The sequence below is a fragment of the Lynx canadensis genome, chromosome B1 (genome assembly GCF_007474595.2).
Source record: "Lynx canadensis isolate LIC74 chromosome B1, mLynCan4.pri.v2, whole genome shotgun sequence".
Classification (NCBI taxonomy): domain Eukaryota; kingdom Metazoa; phylum Chordata; class Mammalia; order Carnivora; family Felidae; genus Lynx; species Lynx canadensis.
In genome coordinates this window covers 45547567-45560467 of record NC_044306.2, presented here as the reverse complement: position 1 = coordinate 45560467, position 12901 = coordinate 45547567, and the positions used below count along the sequence as shown (strand labels likewise).

The 12901-nt window shown below is 44.6% G+C and overlaps 1 pseudogene; it reads left to right on the top strand.

Moving 5' to 3' along the window:
* LOC115512953 overlaps positions 1 to 11230 on the top strand; it is a 60958-nt pseudogene extending 49728 nt beyond the window's left edge.
* The last annotated feature ends 1671 nt before the right edge of the window (positions 11231 to 12901 follow it).

Below are 12901 nucleotides of genomic sequence, written 5' to 3'. Positions count from 1 at the left end.
AATTTTACTTTACTTTAATTAATTGAAATGCAAATGCAAATAACCATATATGGTGAATGGCCACTGTACTGCACAGCACAGTTCTAGATATTCAAGCGGAATAAGAACAGCAGCCATGATTATTCATTATCTATTCCCAGTGCTATCACAGTGTCTGGTGCATATTTTGCACTAAATAAATATTTCCCATTTGGCTGAATAAAGAGAGGAAAAAAGGAATATTAATTAAATGATCCTACTGTGCTAACATGGAAAGAGGGCAACAATTCCTTGTTTGGATTGTCTTTACCTCTTACTGGTTGTGTGAATTTTGGCAAGCTATCATTTAAAATGGCGTCATCCAGGTACCTGGGTGGCTCAGTCGGTTAAGCATCCGAGTCTTGATTTTGGCTCAGGTCATGATTTCGTGGTTCGTGAGATTGAGCCCCGCACTGGGCTCTGTGCTGGGATTCTCTCTTTCTCCCTCTCTCTCTGCCCCTCCCCCGCTCACTCCCTCTCTCTCTCAAAAGAAATAAACTTTAAAAAGTAAATACGTAAAAATGGCATCCTCGTAACAATTGCTGACAAGTGTTAAATGCTCACTTTGTGTCATCCTTTCGAGCATTAGTTTGTTTGGCGAAATAAGCATATTTTTCCTTGAGGAAACTGAAACGAATGAGATCCAGTCAATTGTTTCAGATGAAGGTCATGACCAATCACTACGCATAAAGTCAATTACGTCGACTCCACCAGGTCTATATGCATTACAGCATATATATACATTTACACACATGTATTTATGTATACTCATATATACATACACATGTATATGTATTAAGTATATATACGGTATATATATATATATATATATATATATATATATATATATGTGTGTGTGTATGCATATCCAATAGTGTTTGAAAGCCACTAGATTAAGTAACTTTATCAAGGCTATTCAGCTGGTTAATGGTGATTTGGGATTTGCACGAGGCTATCTGACTCCAAGTCTCCTACGTTAACTGATACACTCTACAACTTACTCTGGTTTTATAAGAAATGTGTTTACATTTTAAACTGACTTATATACGCATAAATCCTAAGAACCTCACCCGTCCATTAGGTATGGAATATGCATGTGCGTGTGTCCACACACATACACTTGCTTTGAGTAATGCCTAATACCTTTTAGATTTAGTCTATTGTCTCTGGCTGTGCACCAGGGAAAAGTGAGCCTAATTTAAATATCTTTAAATCATCCTAAAGGATTCCATTCTGGCCGAGACTGCTAGGGCTCACCAATATACATATTTCTCTTTTGCCCGCTGGGTACATCACTGGGCTACGTTTCCCATTTGTTTTAAAGTGAGATGAGGCCATGTACTTGAGTTCTGGCCTGTGGGGTGCAGGTAGAATTGATGTCCCTCATCCCTAGGATGGACCTCTAAATCCTCCCATATAGTCTTCTCGACTCTCTCCTTCGCTCATCAGCAGGCTGGATGCATAGAATAAACTGGAGGATTCTGAGGTCTGAGGGTGTGGCAGAGCCACGGGATGGAAGCAGTCATAGCCCCCTGCCTTCTTTCCCCACCCTGTTTCAGACTGTGACACGAGAAAGAAATAGTCCTTTGTTCTGTATGCCTGACTGACATACCACTTTAGTTGGTGAGATGCACAAAAGAAAACAAACCTTGGGTGTGCCCTTTTGCCATGTCCACTGTCATGCTGAGTAAAGGAGGGGTATGGCACCAACCATGAGCTCCTGGGGCCAGCATGGGTAAGAGGTCTACATCCCTTGGCTTGTCCCAATTCTTTGGGCATCAGAAGAGAAGGACGATGGGCATTCAGTCATCTTAACAACATGAACCTCAACCTGCATAGTGCTTTGTAATTTCAAAAAGGGCCTTTTCCACACATGATTTTATGTGGTTAAATTGGAGAAGGATGAGAATCCCTATTCTACTGAAGAAAAAGCTGAAGTTCAAATATAGTCATATTCACCTGCAGTTTCACGCACACATTAAGAGCAAGGATTCATATCCTTGTCTGCAGACTCCAAATCTAATGACCGACTGAGGAAAAAGTGGATAGGAGGCATCAGGCATCCCAAGGCCAAAGTGGAGGTTGATCTACATGAAGCAAGCCCAAGCTCCTGTCTGCTTGCTAGAAGGAAGACACACACCATATGTGGTGTTTTCAAAGTGTTCTTACATCTGTCATTTGAGTCTCACAATAACCCTGTGGGGCAAGCAAGGCTGACACCAGTAACCCCATTTTCCAGATGAGTCACCTAAGGTCCAGAAAGAGACAGCAACTTTACCAGGTATATAACTCACTGGTGAGAGAATTAAGATTAGAACCCAGGTCTCTTGATGCTGGGTGTAAATTGTTGTTGCTGGATTGTGCTTCTCCTCAATCCCTGATCCTAGGGAACTTCTTGCCTACCATGAGAATTCTTCACCGGCCAGGGTTTTATTTTCTAAGACCTGATAGCTCTGCATGAACTAGACATTTGTTACATGTTGTGTCTAATGCATTTTAGTTCAGGGGAAATCATTGGCTTTAAGGAAGATAAAAATGGTCTTTAATATATTTGTTGCTTCTTTTCCTAATCTTTCTTGATGTTCCTCCTCTGGGACCAAGGATATTTTGGGTTAGTACTGCAGTATTTCGTATTGTCTGGATGGTGTTGCCATGGAAAATGGCCATTTCTCTTGCAGGGCAAAGGATGGGATGGATCAGTGAAGGGGAGGTACAGTATATCACAGCCCTATGGATGTGGGACCATAGGCTCTGATTTTGCATTTTGGAATGCAACATCTGATTGACAAGAAAGAAAAACAAACAGACGAAGAGACTGAGGGTGGCCACCACTGTCAGGCACACATGTGCTCCATTGCCCCCTGGAGCAGTAGATCGTAAATCACTCAACAATGGGGCTCAAGAAGGAGCAGACGTGCCACACTGCAAGGATTGATGGCGGGAGGTGGGGATAATTCAAGAAGCAGAGATGGTCTAGTAGGCTGAATGGTGGCCCCCAGAGCCCAAGAATATTACCTAATATGGCAAAAGATGTGATTACACTTAGGATCTTTAGAGGAGAAGCATTTCCTGGGTTGTTTTTGGCGGGGGGGGGGGGGGTTGGGGGGGGGGGGGGAGTGGACCCTAAATGTAATCATGGGTATCCTCCTAGGTGAGAGGCAGAGGAGGTTTTGAGACAGATGCACAGAGGAGAGGTGAACGAAGATGGAACAAAGAGAGATTCAGCACAAGCCAAGAACTGCCACCAGCCACCGGTAGCTGGAGGAGGCAAGGAAGGGCTCCCCCCTAGAGACTCTGGAGGAAGTATGACCGTGCTGACACCTTGGTTTCAGACTCTTGGCCTCCAGAACTGTGAGAGGATAGATTTCTCTGGCTTTAAGATGCCAAGCTTGTAGTGTATTTTATAGCAGCTCTAGGAAAGTCATACAGATGGGTGAGATTAGCATGTGAGTCAAGTACCAAAAGTCGGCAGAGAGGGAGACTCTGGAGGATCTAACCCTTGCCCAAATCCAGAATGTGCAGATCATGAGAACATCCGATATGCAACACCAAATACCTTCAGATTTACACTAGTTGACTCAGAAAGTAATTCCAAATTGAGTTCTCCTGGGACACTAGAATGAAAGCAGAGCATGGGAACTAAAATTCTGGGCTACTTTGGAAGCAGAGGATTATAACCATGATGGGACTATGATCTCTACACCTCCCTCGAAGGCACACCCCCTTTGATATCTTCTCCTGCAGCCAGGGGAGAAATCTAGGGATTTGGGAGAACTCAGACTAATGAGAAATGATTGTGAAATGTCATTCAGAGTTGTGTGTGTCTGTGTGCCTATGCATGCATGCATGCATGTGTGCATTCCCTTTGCAGAAGTGGGTGGCCGAGGCAGTATCTGGAACAGGGACAGGGTGAACCCCTCCAGAGTCTATGGCGGGAGGGGTGTCTACCCACAAAGGTCAATCCAGTGGGACAATCCATAGCGTTGGTCCTTCCACTTTCTCTCCCCAGAAAACAACATAAAAAGGGCGGTTACACAGATTACCTAAAAAGCAAAGTATTTATTAAAACCCGTCACATCACCCCTTGCCCTTTGGGAAGTGTAGTGAAAAAGGACTAAGTTTTGTAATCAGACAAATTAAGTCCCAGCTCCAGTACTTTTCTGTGTTACTTAATCTCTCTGAGCCCAACCTTTCTCTTCTATAAGAATGGCCTGTGTCTACTTACACAGTTTCAGAACTAAGTAAATGATGTATATATTTCATTTCATATACACACTCAATCAACGTTAGAGCTCCTGGAAAGCAATATTAGCTTCAGCATCACGTGGAACCCAAGTAATATCTGAGATGGCCTTCTGTAAATGGGGAACTCAGAATTGACCTTGCTCTCCTTAATCAACAGCGATTACCTCCTTCAAACCTCTTGCTCCTTGTTCCAAATCTAAACTGATCCTTTCACCTCCTAAACCAGACCTCATAGAACAGATTTTCTTACTGCCAAGAAAACTCAGATTTAAAACTGGACTTTCTATTTTTCTCATTTGATGTCTTCATTAAATTTTACATTTGCAGGGACCCCACTAATCATTTATAGCCATTTTCCTTTATTACCCTGGGGCTGCCACAGGGCAGTGGAAACCTCCTGTTCAGTGACTAGCAGCCAATGAGGGGAAGAAAAAGCAAGAGAACTCAGAGCCCAGAATTTCACCCCGTGACTGCTCCCAGCGGCCCCCTCCCAGTCCTCTCACTGCCAAGGGAACAGGCAAAGGCCTCAGACCTCAGCTCTCTGCCACAGAGACAAAAACACAAACAAAATCGCCAGCCTTTGCCTACTGTCCCTTTCCATTTTGTCAGTCAGTGAAAAGCAAAGCCAGCGAAAACAATTTTTTCTTTTAATTTTAATATTGTCAATTGCAATAAATGCAACAAAGTTTTACTAGCAAACTGTTTTCTGTTTGTTCAGGGGAATTAAGCTGTAGTCTTCGAATCCTGCTGTAACTAGATATTTGGTTCTGGAAAAAGACTGCAGCCTCTCCCTGAGCTAATGAATTCTTCTGGCTGCTATAGATCTGGAGCCCAGGCTGAGCTTGTGGGGCTATTTGATTCATTTACAGCTAGTGACTCAATGCGATATGTACACAAAAGGGGAAATACTTTCTGTGGCATTGGAAGCACTTAATGGCAGCAGATAAAATGGTCACAGCCAGTTTGTTGACTGTCTCCCTTCCTTAAACAGTGGCCCAGTTATATCTTTGCATAAACATGCAGCAGAGACTTGAAAACAAAAAAGAAAGAAAGAAAGAAAGAAAGAAAGGAAAGAAAGAAAGAAAGAAAGAAAGAAAGAAAGAAAGAAAGAAAGAAAGAAAGAAAGAAAGAAAAAAGAAAGTGGGGCGCCTGGGCGACTCAGTTGGTTAAGTGTCTGACTCTCGATTTCAGCTCAAGTCATGATCTCAAGGTTCATGGGATAGAGCCCCACGTCAGGCCCTGTGCTGAAACTGCGGATTCTGCTTGGAATTCTCTCTCTCTACCTCTCTCTGACACTCCCCACCTCTCCCTCTTTCTCTCAAAATAAGTAAAGTTAAAAAAAAAAAAAAAGCCATGCAGCAGAGACTTAAGTGTTATGTAAACAGTTGAGATGAATAAAACTTGATTAAGTTGGGGCTGAGTGCTGGGTGACTCTGGACAGCTGAGTATCAGGTGGAAAGTAGCCAAACCCCAAGGAAGGGACTTCTTTTCTCCAAGGGGAGCCCCTGACCTGAGAGTGCTTTCTGGGCTGGCAGCCATCTTGGTCTGGCAGCCATTGGTGAGTGTCCTGCTCACGCCTGGGTCAGAATGACAGCAAAACCACAACCACTGCTCTCAACATTTGTCATTTTTTAGGTTGGGACAAAGAAGGAAGTATAGCAGAATCTGAACTCAAACCACAAAGCCACAAGCTTAGTAAATATCTGAAACATGAGAAGGAATAGTAGGAACATGTGGGCTGGTTAAGACTTCATAGATCGTCTCTGAAATGAATTTCTGACCTTGCTTCCATGTTAGAGAGTCTCAAAGCTGTCATCTGAGATGAGTATGTTGATAAACTGTCCTACACAACTGGCAGGTTATGATTAGATTTTTGCTGGTTTCTTCCACTCTGCTCTCACTATTGCCAGTTCTGGTTCAGAACCCACTGGAGGGCTCTCTGTCCCCACAGCCCCCAGGCACCCTTTTCTAAAGGGTCTTCAATAGCCATTCTCTCTGCCAGGACATTGTTCTGTTGAATAATTCCTATTCATTCCAGCCTCAGGGGTTTCCCTCTCTCAGTCCTTGTCCTGCCCAAGTCTGAGCGAGATTCTCTTCCGTCAGCAGGACCTCGATATGCTCAGTTTTCTGCTTACTTGTCAGTACACCCCTGACTCTAGTCTGAGTTCCATCAAGGGCACCACGTCTACCTCATCTGTCTCTATAGCTCTGGTACCTCCCAAGACTTACGGCACATGCCTGGTAAATACTTGCAGTCTGAGTGGAAATGGGCAAACTGTGTCTATAAGTAGATATGTGTTTGAGCCCAGTGGTAGGGAGAGGGCATAGGGAGGAAGAGAAAGACTCCAAATCCAAACTGCTGACAGTTTTCTTTCCTGAGCACAGGCCATTTCTCCCCTTATCAGTAGGCATTTGAACCCTTGATATATAAAAACCAAAGCAACTCTCTGGTTGTTGTAACTATCCTCAAAAAAATGAGAGTTGGTCAGTATGCCTTCAATCCCTCTAACTTCTAAAACACTTAGGTGTCTTGAACACAGCTGTCTGGGCTCAGGGTATCCCTTGCAATATACCACTGTACCTCCCTCTATGCTGGGTCATTTCGTCTGTCCAGTTAGCTTGATTCACTCATTAGGCTCAGCTCCTGAGTTTTGGACCTGGGCTCTATTCTTTGGCTCGGGCTGAACATGCAAGATTTTCCCTTCATCAGGCTAATGAAGTAAGAGTCTTATGTCATCATTAGTGCTGGTGTTAATCCAAGCAGAACTAATATTGGTGTTGTTCCAAGTAGAATTAACCAAGCCCAGCCCCCAACAAGCCAGATGTTAGTCAAGCATTTCTTACTGACATTAATGAATAACTCCCTTGGGCTTCACAAACAGCTGAGTCCACCAAATGAACTTCAGGGACCCAGAAGCAAGCTGCCTGCCTAATGGAGACTTGTCCCAGGAGGATACTAAGGACTTAGAAGTTCTGGGCTGAAAGCAAGAGAGAGTTCTCTTTTCTTGGTAGCAAATGACCATACCACTCCTAGCTGTCCAAAGATCAAAGAGAGGGCCATATGAGACAGCCCCAGAGGCTTTGTAGGCAGTGTTTCTTCGCAGATTTCTCTCTTCTTCTGTGCCTGTCCCCAGGAGGGATGCACGTTTGTGTTGATTTCTCCCCTGGACTGTGAAAGCAAGGTCTGTATCTTTTCACCTCCACATCCCTGGCACCAGGTAGAGAGATCAGCTAACTGCTGTGTGGAAATAAATTATGGTAGCATGTCTTCCTGAGATGGTTTGCCTCAATGCCCAAGTCCGCTTGGCTTTTCTCTTACTCACCCTCAAGTAAAACATATCAGCTCTAGACTTGCCATTTGTACTTGATGACTGCTGTCACAGGAATGTGATAATAAGAATAGAAACCATTTCTAGGAAGAGCCAGACACTGCTAAGAAATTTGTATGCATTTTTCAACAACCCGTGAAAGCAGTGTATCAGGATTTTAAAATACGTGACCGAAGCGTGGTATCTGGGGAGGGTGCAGGGAGAGGGGTGATTGGCTTAAGGTCATAGGCTTAGTCCAGAGAAGGTTAAAGATGGCTGGTGACATATCTACCTTTCCACTAGCTGTTGGGCGACCTGTTCAGCAGCATGTTACCCGTCTATGCCACCAAGAAAATAACAGGGCAGACGTCTGTAGTTTTTCCTCCCCAAGCCATAAAATCTCTATAGTAAGAGAATTTGTAAATGAGAGGCTTAAAATATTATGAGAAAAATAGAAGGGGCAAGGAAGATAATGCAAGCCTTTTTTAAGACTATTTTTAGATTTGCTAAAATAACAAAGACAATAGACTAAAGAAACTATCAAAAAAAATTTGCAGATGTTTAATTATTATGATTGGCTACTTTACAGTTGATTTCCATTTACTCTACTACTCCCCCCCCCCTCAACTACCCCAAGCTGGAATATTTTCAGGTTCTCTGTTTCAGTGGGATGCATATAAATGTCTTCTAATTAGTCGCAGATAATACAGATATCAACAGGATTTTTCTCTCTGTGGCTCCTCCTCTATCCAGATGGTCAAGGTCTCATCTATAATGACTCAGATATTGACTCCCTCACCATTGACCTAGAGATGCAGAGGAACTTGGACTCTTGCACTGGAAAAAGTCAGGCTTTATCAGTCCACCCCCTTGCTCCCCAATGGGGCCTTGTTCCATCCTTGCTAACTTCACACGAGAGCACGAGAGGGACACCCTGACCTACTCCCGCCCATCCTATCCTCTCTCCCGAGTCTCAGACCCCGCCTTCCTAGGAGGACAAGAATGTGCTCCAAAGGCCAGGTTTAGTTCAGCTACACTTTCTTTCCCTCTCTTAAAGCAGCAGTTTAGAAATCCCTATGCCTGTTCTTTTGCTGATTCTTCTGCTTTATGCCCTTTGTGCCCAGTTCAGTTCCCTCTCTTTCTAATTATCCTTGTCAAGAGTGCCTAAAACTTTCTGTATACTTAAATATTCAGCTGGAGGAAGAATATAGAGAACAATTTCTAGTGAAGTAGGCTTTCCCTAAGGGACATTTGAGGCTGGGGACACAATCTATGCTACATACAGATTCTTTCCTTGGGTCAATGCCCAGTCCAACTGTGCAAACCCGTTTCTGAGAGCCAGACTATGGCCATAGTAATAGATCCTTTTTTCAAACACCCTGTGCTCCAAGCACTGTACTAGACCGGGCACTTTCCATGGAATATATCTAATTTAATGACTCTCCAAAGAAAATATGATCACCTCTATGTTACCAGTGAAGAAACTCAGGCCCTTCAGTGTTAACTGATTGGCTTTAGAGTTAAGTCGTTGGAGAGGAGTTCACTGTTCTTCCCTTTAAGGAATGTTAGGGATGTTCCTTGAGCATCTACTACGCATCAACATTTTAATGATGTGATTTACATATATTTTCACATTTAATCTTTGCAACTCAAAGAACTAATTATAATTATCCTTACTTTACTGATAAGCACATTGAACATTGGACGGCTAAAAAGTGGCCGGGCTGACATTAGAACCCAGGACTGTCAGACAACAAAGCCAACAAATGGGGTGGTGTAGATGTTCTAAATCCTCATGACAAAAACATAAACTCTTCATCCTAAAAGAATTCTTTGTCACCGTTATTGCACTCAGCTTGGTAGTTGACATCAACTTCTTGACTGGCCAACTGTTGGTCTAATGCCTGTTAATGCAGGCACCAGATGTCTCCGACCAGCCTGCTCATTGGAGTCAGGAGTACATGACCCCTCCTTAGAGTGGAAGGCTGCTGTTATAATACAATTATTCATGTTAGACCTTTATCCTCACCTAAGCCCTCTCTTTAAGACTAAATCGAACCGCAACATGTCTTCCTTGTAGCATCTTTGCCCTCTGTTTCCATGCCATCTGTATATTCTTAGGGGTATAAATGACCCTCTCACCTCTCCATGATCCTCCAGGGTCAAGGCCTAGAGATGACAACTCCTTGGAGATTCTGGCAAATGCACAGCAAATGAGCAGAAACCCATACACCTCCTTCCAGGAAAGGAGGAAGGCTCAGGAAAAGGAAGAGCAGCTGATGGTTGGGCTGGAGGTTGACGCTAGGCCCATTTGAGCTTCAGGCTGTGTCCTGTCCATGGTTCCTGAACCGGGGGGCAGGGCTTTGCTGCCCTGCCAAGGAGTGTGGCCAGGGCTGCGGCCACCCCATGTGTGGGACCGTCCGGGAAAAGGTATGACGTGCCAGCATGGCAGGCATAGATAAAGAGAACAACACAAGGACTGGAAGTTTTTTGAGTTATTAATCTAAAGCAAATGATGCATTTTAGCTGTTGGATTCAAAAGCAGATGTCTTTGGAAGTAGCCAAGTATGAGGCATTCAAGAGCGTAGCATTGGGAATGAGGGTTATAAATATGCATTGCAGTGATTGCATTTAACAATACTATATCATATACATGCGACTTGCTAAGACAGGAAATCTTAAATGTTCTCACTACAAAAACGAAATGGTAATTTTGTCACGTGATGGAGGTATAGATCTAGCACGATGGAGGTAATCATTTGGCAATACATGAACACCTCAAGTCAACACATTGTACACTTTATTTTTTACCGTACATATTCTTTTAGGTAGGCTTCATGCCCAGCACAGAGCCCATGGCAGGGCTTGGACTCACAACCCTGAGATCAAGACCTGAGCTCAGATCGAGAGTCAAATACTCAACCGACTGAGCCACCCAGGCGCCCCCGTACACTTTAAACTTACACAGTGTTCTATGTCAGTTACAGCCCGATACAGCTGGGAAAATTAATTAGTTTTTAATGAATTACTTAATTACTATGCATTGCTGTAACCTCTTAGTTATATCTTTTATTCCCCTCCCTCCTGTGTCCTACTCGAGGTCACAGGAATGACACCTGGAGTATGAGAAACGTGTGCGGTGGAATTGGTGACCCCCGCCCATCTCCACACTCATGCACATCCTCACGCGTGTGAAAGTGTAATCCACAGGTCCACCCAGTGGTTTAATCAAGGCAATTAGGGAAATTACTCGCACTCGTTATCCAGCACTACCTGTGTGCTGGACGGCAGCGCCACCAATATTTTGCTGAAGTCCCAATTCGGGGCACTTCCCTAGTTTTGGAAATAAATGAAACTTTCTCCACACATACGGGTAAAATCCCATTCCAAGCACGCCAGTATATTTTCCATTTCCATCTTTTCTCGGCAGGAATGCAAACATTCATCTCGATAAAATGATGAACACCTGCCGAATGCAACTGCAAAGCCCCAGAGATCCAGGGTCCGCCCAGACCACAGAGACGCCCACCGCAAGCGCACCCACGTGCACCGCCCACACGGCAGCGGCCACCGTCCCCTCGTCCGGCGATCCCTGGACTCACATGCCCTCGGCTCCCGCCCTTGTCTTTACAGACTGTCAAACCGCCAGCCTCCTCTGATCCCTGCCCTCCTTTTCCTCCAAATTAAATTTCAACTTTTTGTAAACCTCTGTGAAAATGACAAGCCGGTGCCAGGGCTGTCTTTTAATACACAAAAGCATAAATAATGCCATCCATCAGGTCTGTCACTCAGAAAGATAGATTGCTAGTTGTCCAGACCCCCGAATGACACCAAAGCCAAAGTTAGAAAGTGTCTCTTTTCTTTTCTGTAGTCAGTCTCTCTCACTCACATGCTCTCTTGCTCACTCTCTTTTTTATTTGCTGGACTGCTTGATTCTGATTAATGGTCCTGTCAGGGTGGGATTCCACTTGCTCGGATAATGAGTCAAGAATGTATTCCCTGTCACAGGCGCAGCAGATGTCAGGGGCAGAAGGGCTCAGGGATGCCAGAAACAATATACAGTTTCTTCCTAGTCCCCTGACAGGCCAATATGCTGCACAAGGTCTAATTTATGTAGACAAAATGCAGGCGGGGCGGCAGCCACCGGAAAACTGCCCCCGAAAGCCCGGGCTTCAGTGCAGTTCACGAGCCGGCCCTGCTCGACGGCCCGGCGGGCGGCAGCGGGCTGCAAATGAACACCGCACATCCAATAGCGCTGCCTCCCAAGGCCTGACCGCGCCGAGAGGCCCAGGACCCCCTCTGACTTCATTAAACCGCACTTTATATCATTATGGGAAGAAATCAAACAGGGCAGAGGGCTTCTGTTCCCTGTAACGGCTTGATTAGGTTATTCGCTGCTGGGCTCGGGCATTACCAGACCGGAGCTGCCGAAGGGTGCTGAGCCGAGTCAGCTCGCAGAGCCGCTCCATCCAGACACCCTCTTGGCTTCCGTGGGGCTAATTTGATCTCAGAAGTCTCTGTCCCAACAGAGACGGCCAGGCTGCCGTCATTCCGCGGGCACTCCGGGAAACGAGAGCTGTTCCTTGGCCAGAGGGAGACAGGACGCTTGGTCTCAGCCCAAAGGTGGACACCCTTGCTACAATCAACCTGTCCAGATAAATTTCGCGCATATTTCCTTCTTGAGAAAAGTCTCTAGGGCTCTTTCTGGAGGTGTAACATTAAATCAATGTATATTGCCCTTGGAAATTAAAAAATGACCACACTCCTCTGACAAACAACTCAAGCAGTTAAACGTTAAGGACACGACTGGAATTCAATAGATCAAAATCAGGCAGGGGGACTGTCACATCACCAAGCCTGAGAAGATAAAACTCATGTCCACCAACCTCCATTTTCATCTTAACGGGGTCGCAAACATCCTCCAGTAAATCAAACCAACAATTCCAAAGAGTTGCTAAGACTCCATGAAGTAAATAAGTGTTGAGCTTTGCATGGCTTCTACACTTGATTTCTGTGGGGCTAATGGACTCTTCCGATTGGGTCTCTGGTTTCAGGTGCTAGGTTGTGGGCCTTGCTGGTTAAACGGAAACAGGCAACAAGACTGAATTTAACCCAAGTGTTATACGTTCACTTAATGTTCTTTTTTCTAATGGTGTTTTTCTTCCTATTTTACTAACATGCCTCGGCCCTTCTCAAAGATTTTTTTTTTTTTTAATTCAAAAAGGATATCACCATTATGGTAGTCAATGTGATGGGACAGAAAGAGTGTGGATTCCAGGGATGGACAAGTCGGTGTCTGAGCAAGGTTCTACCTCATGCAAGGTTCCAGG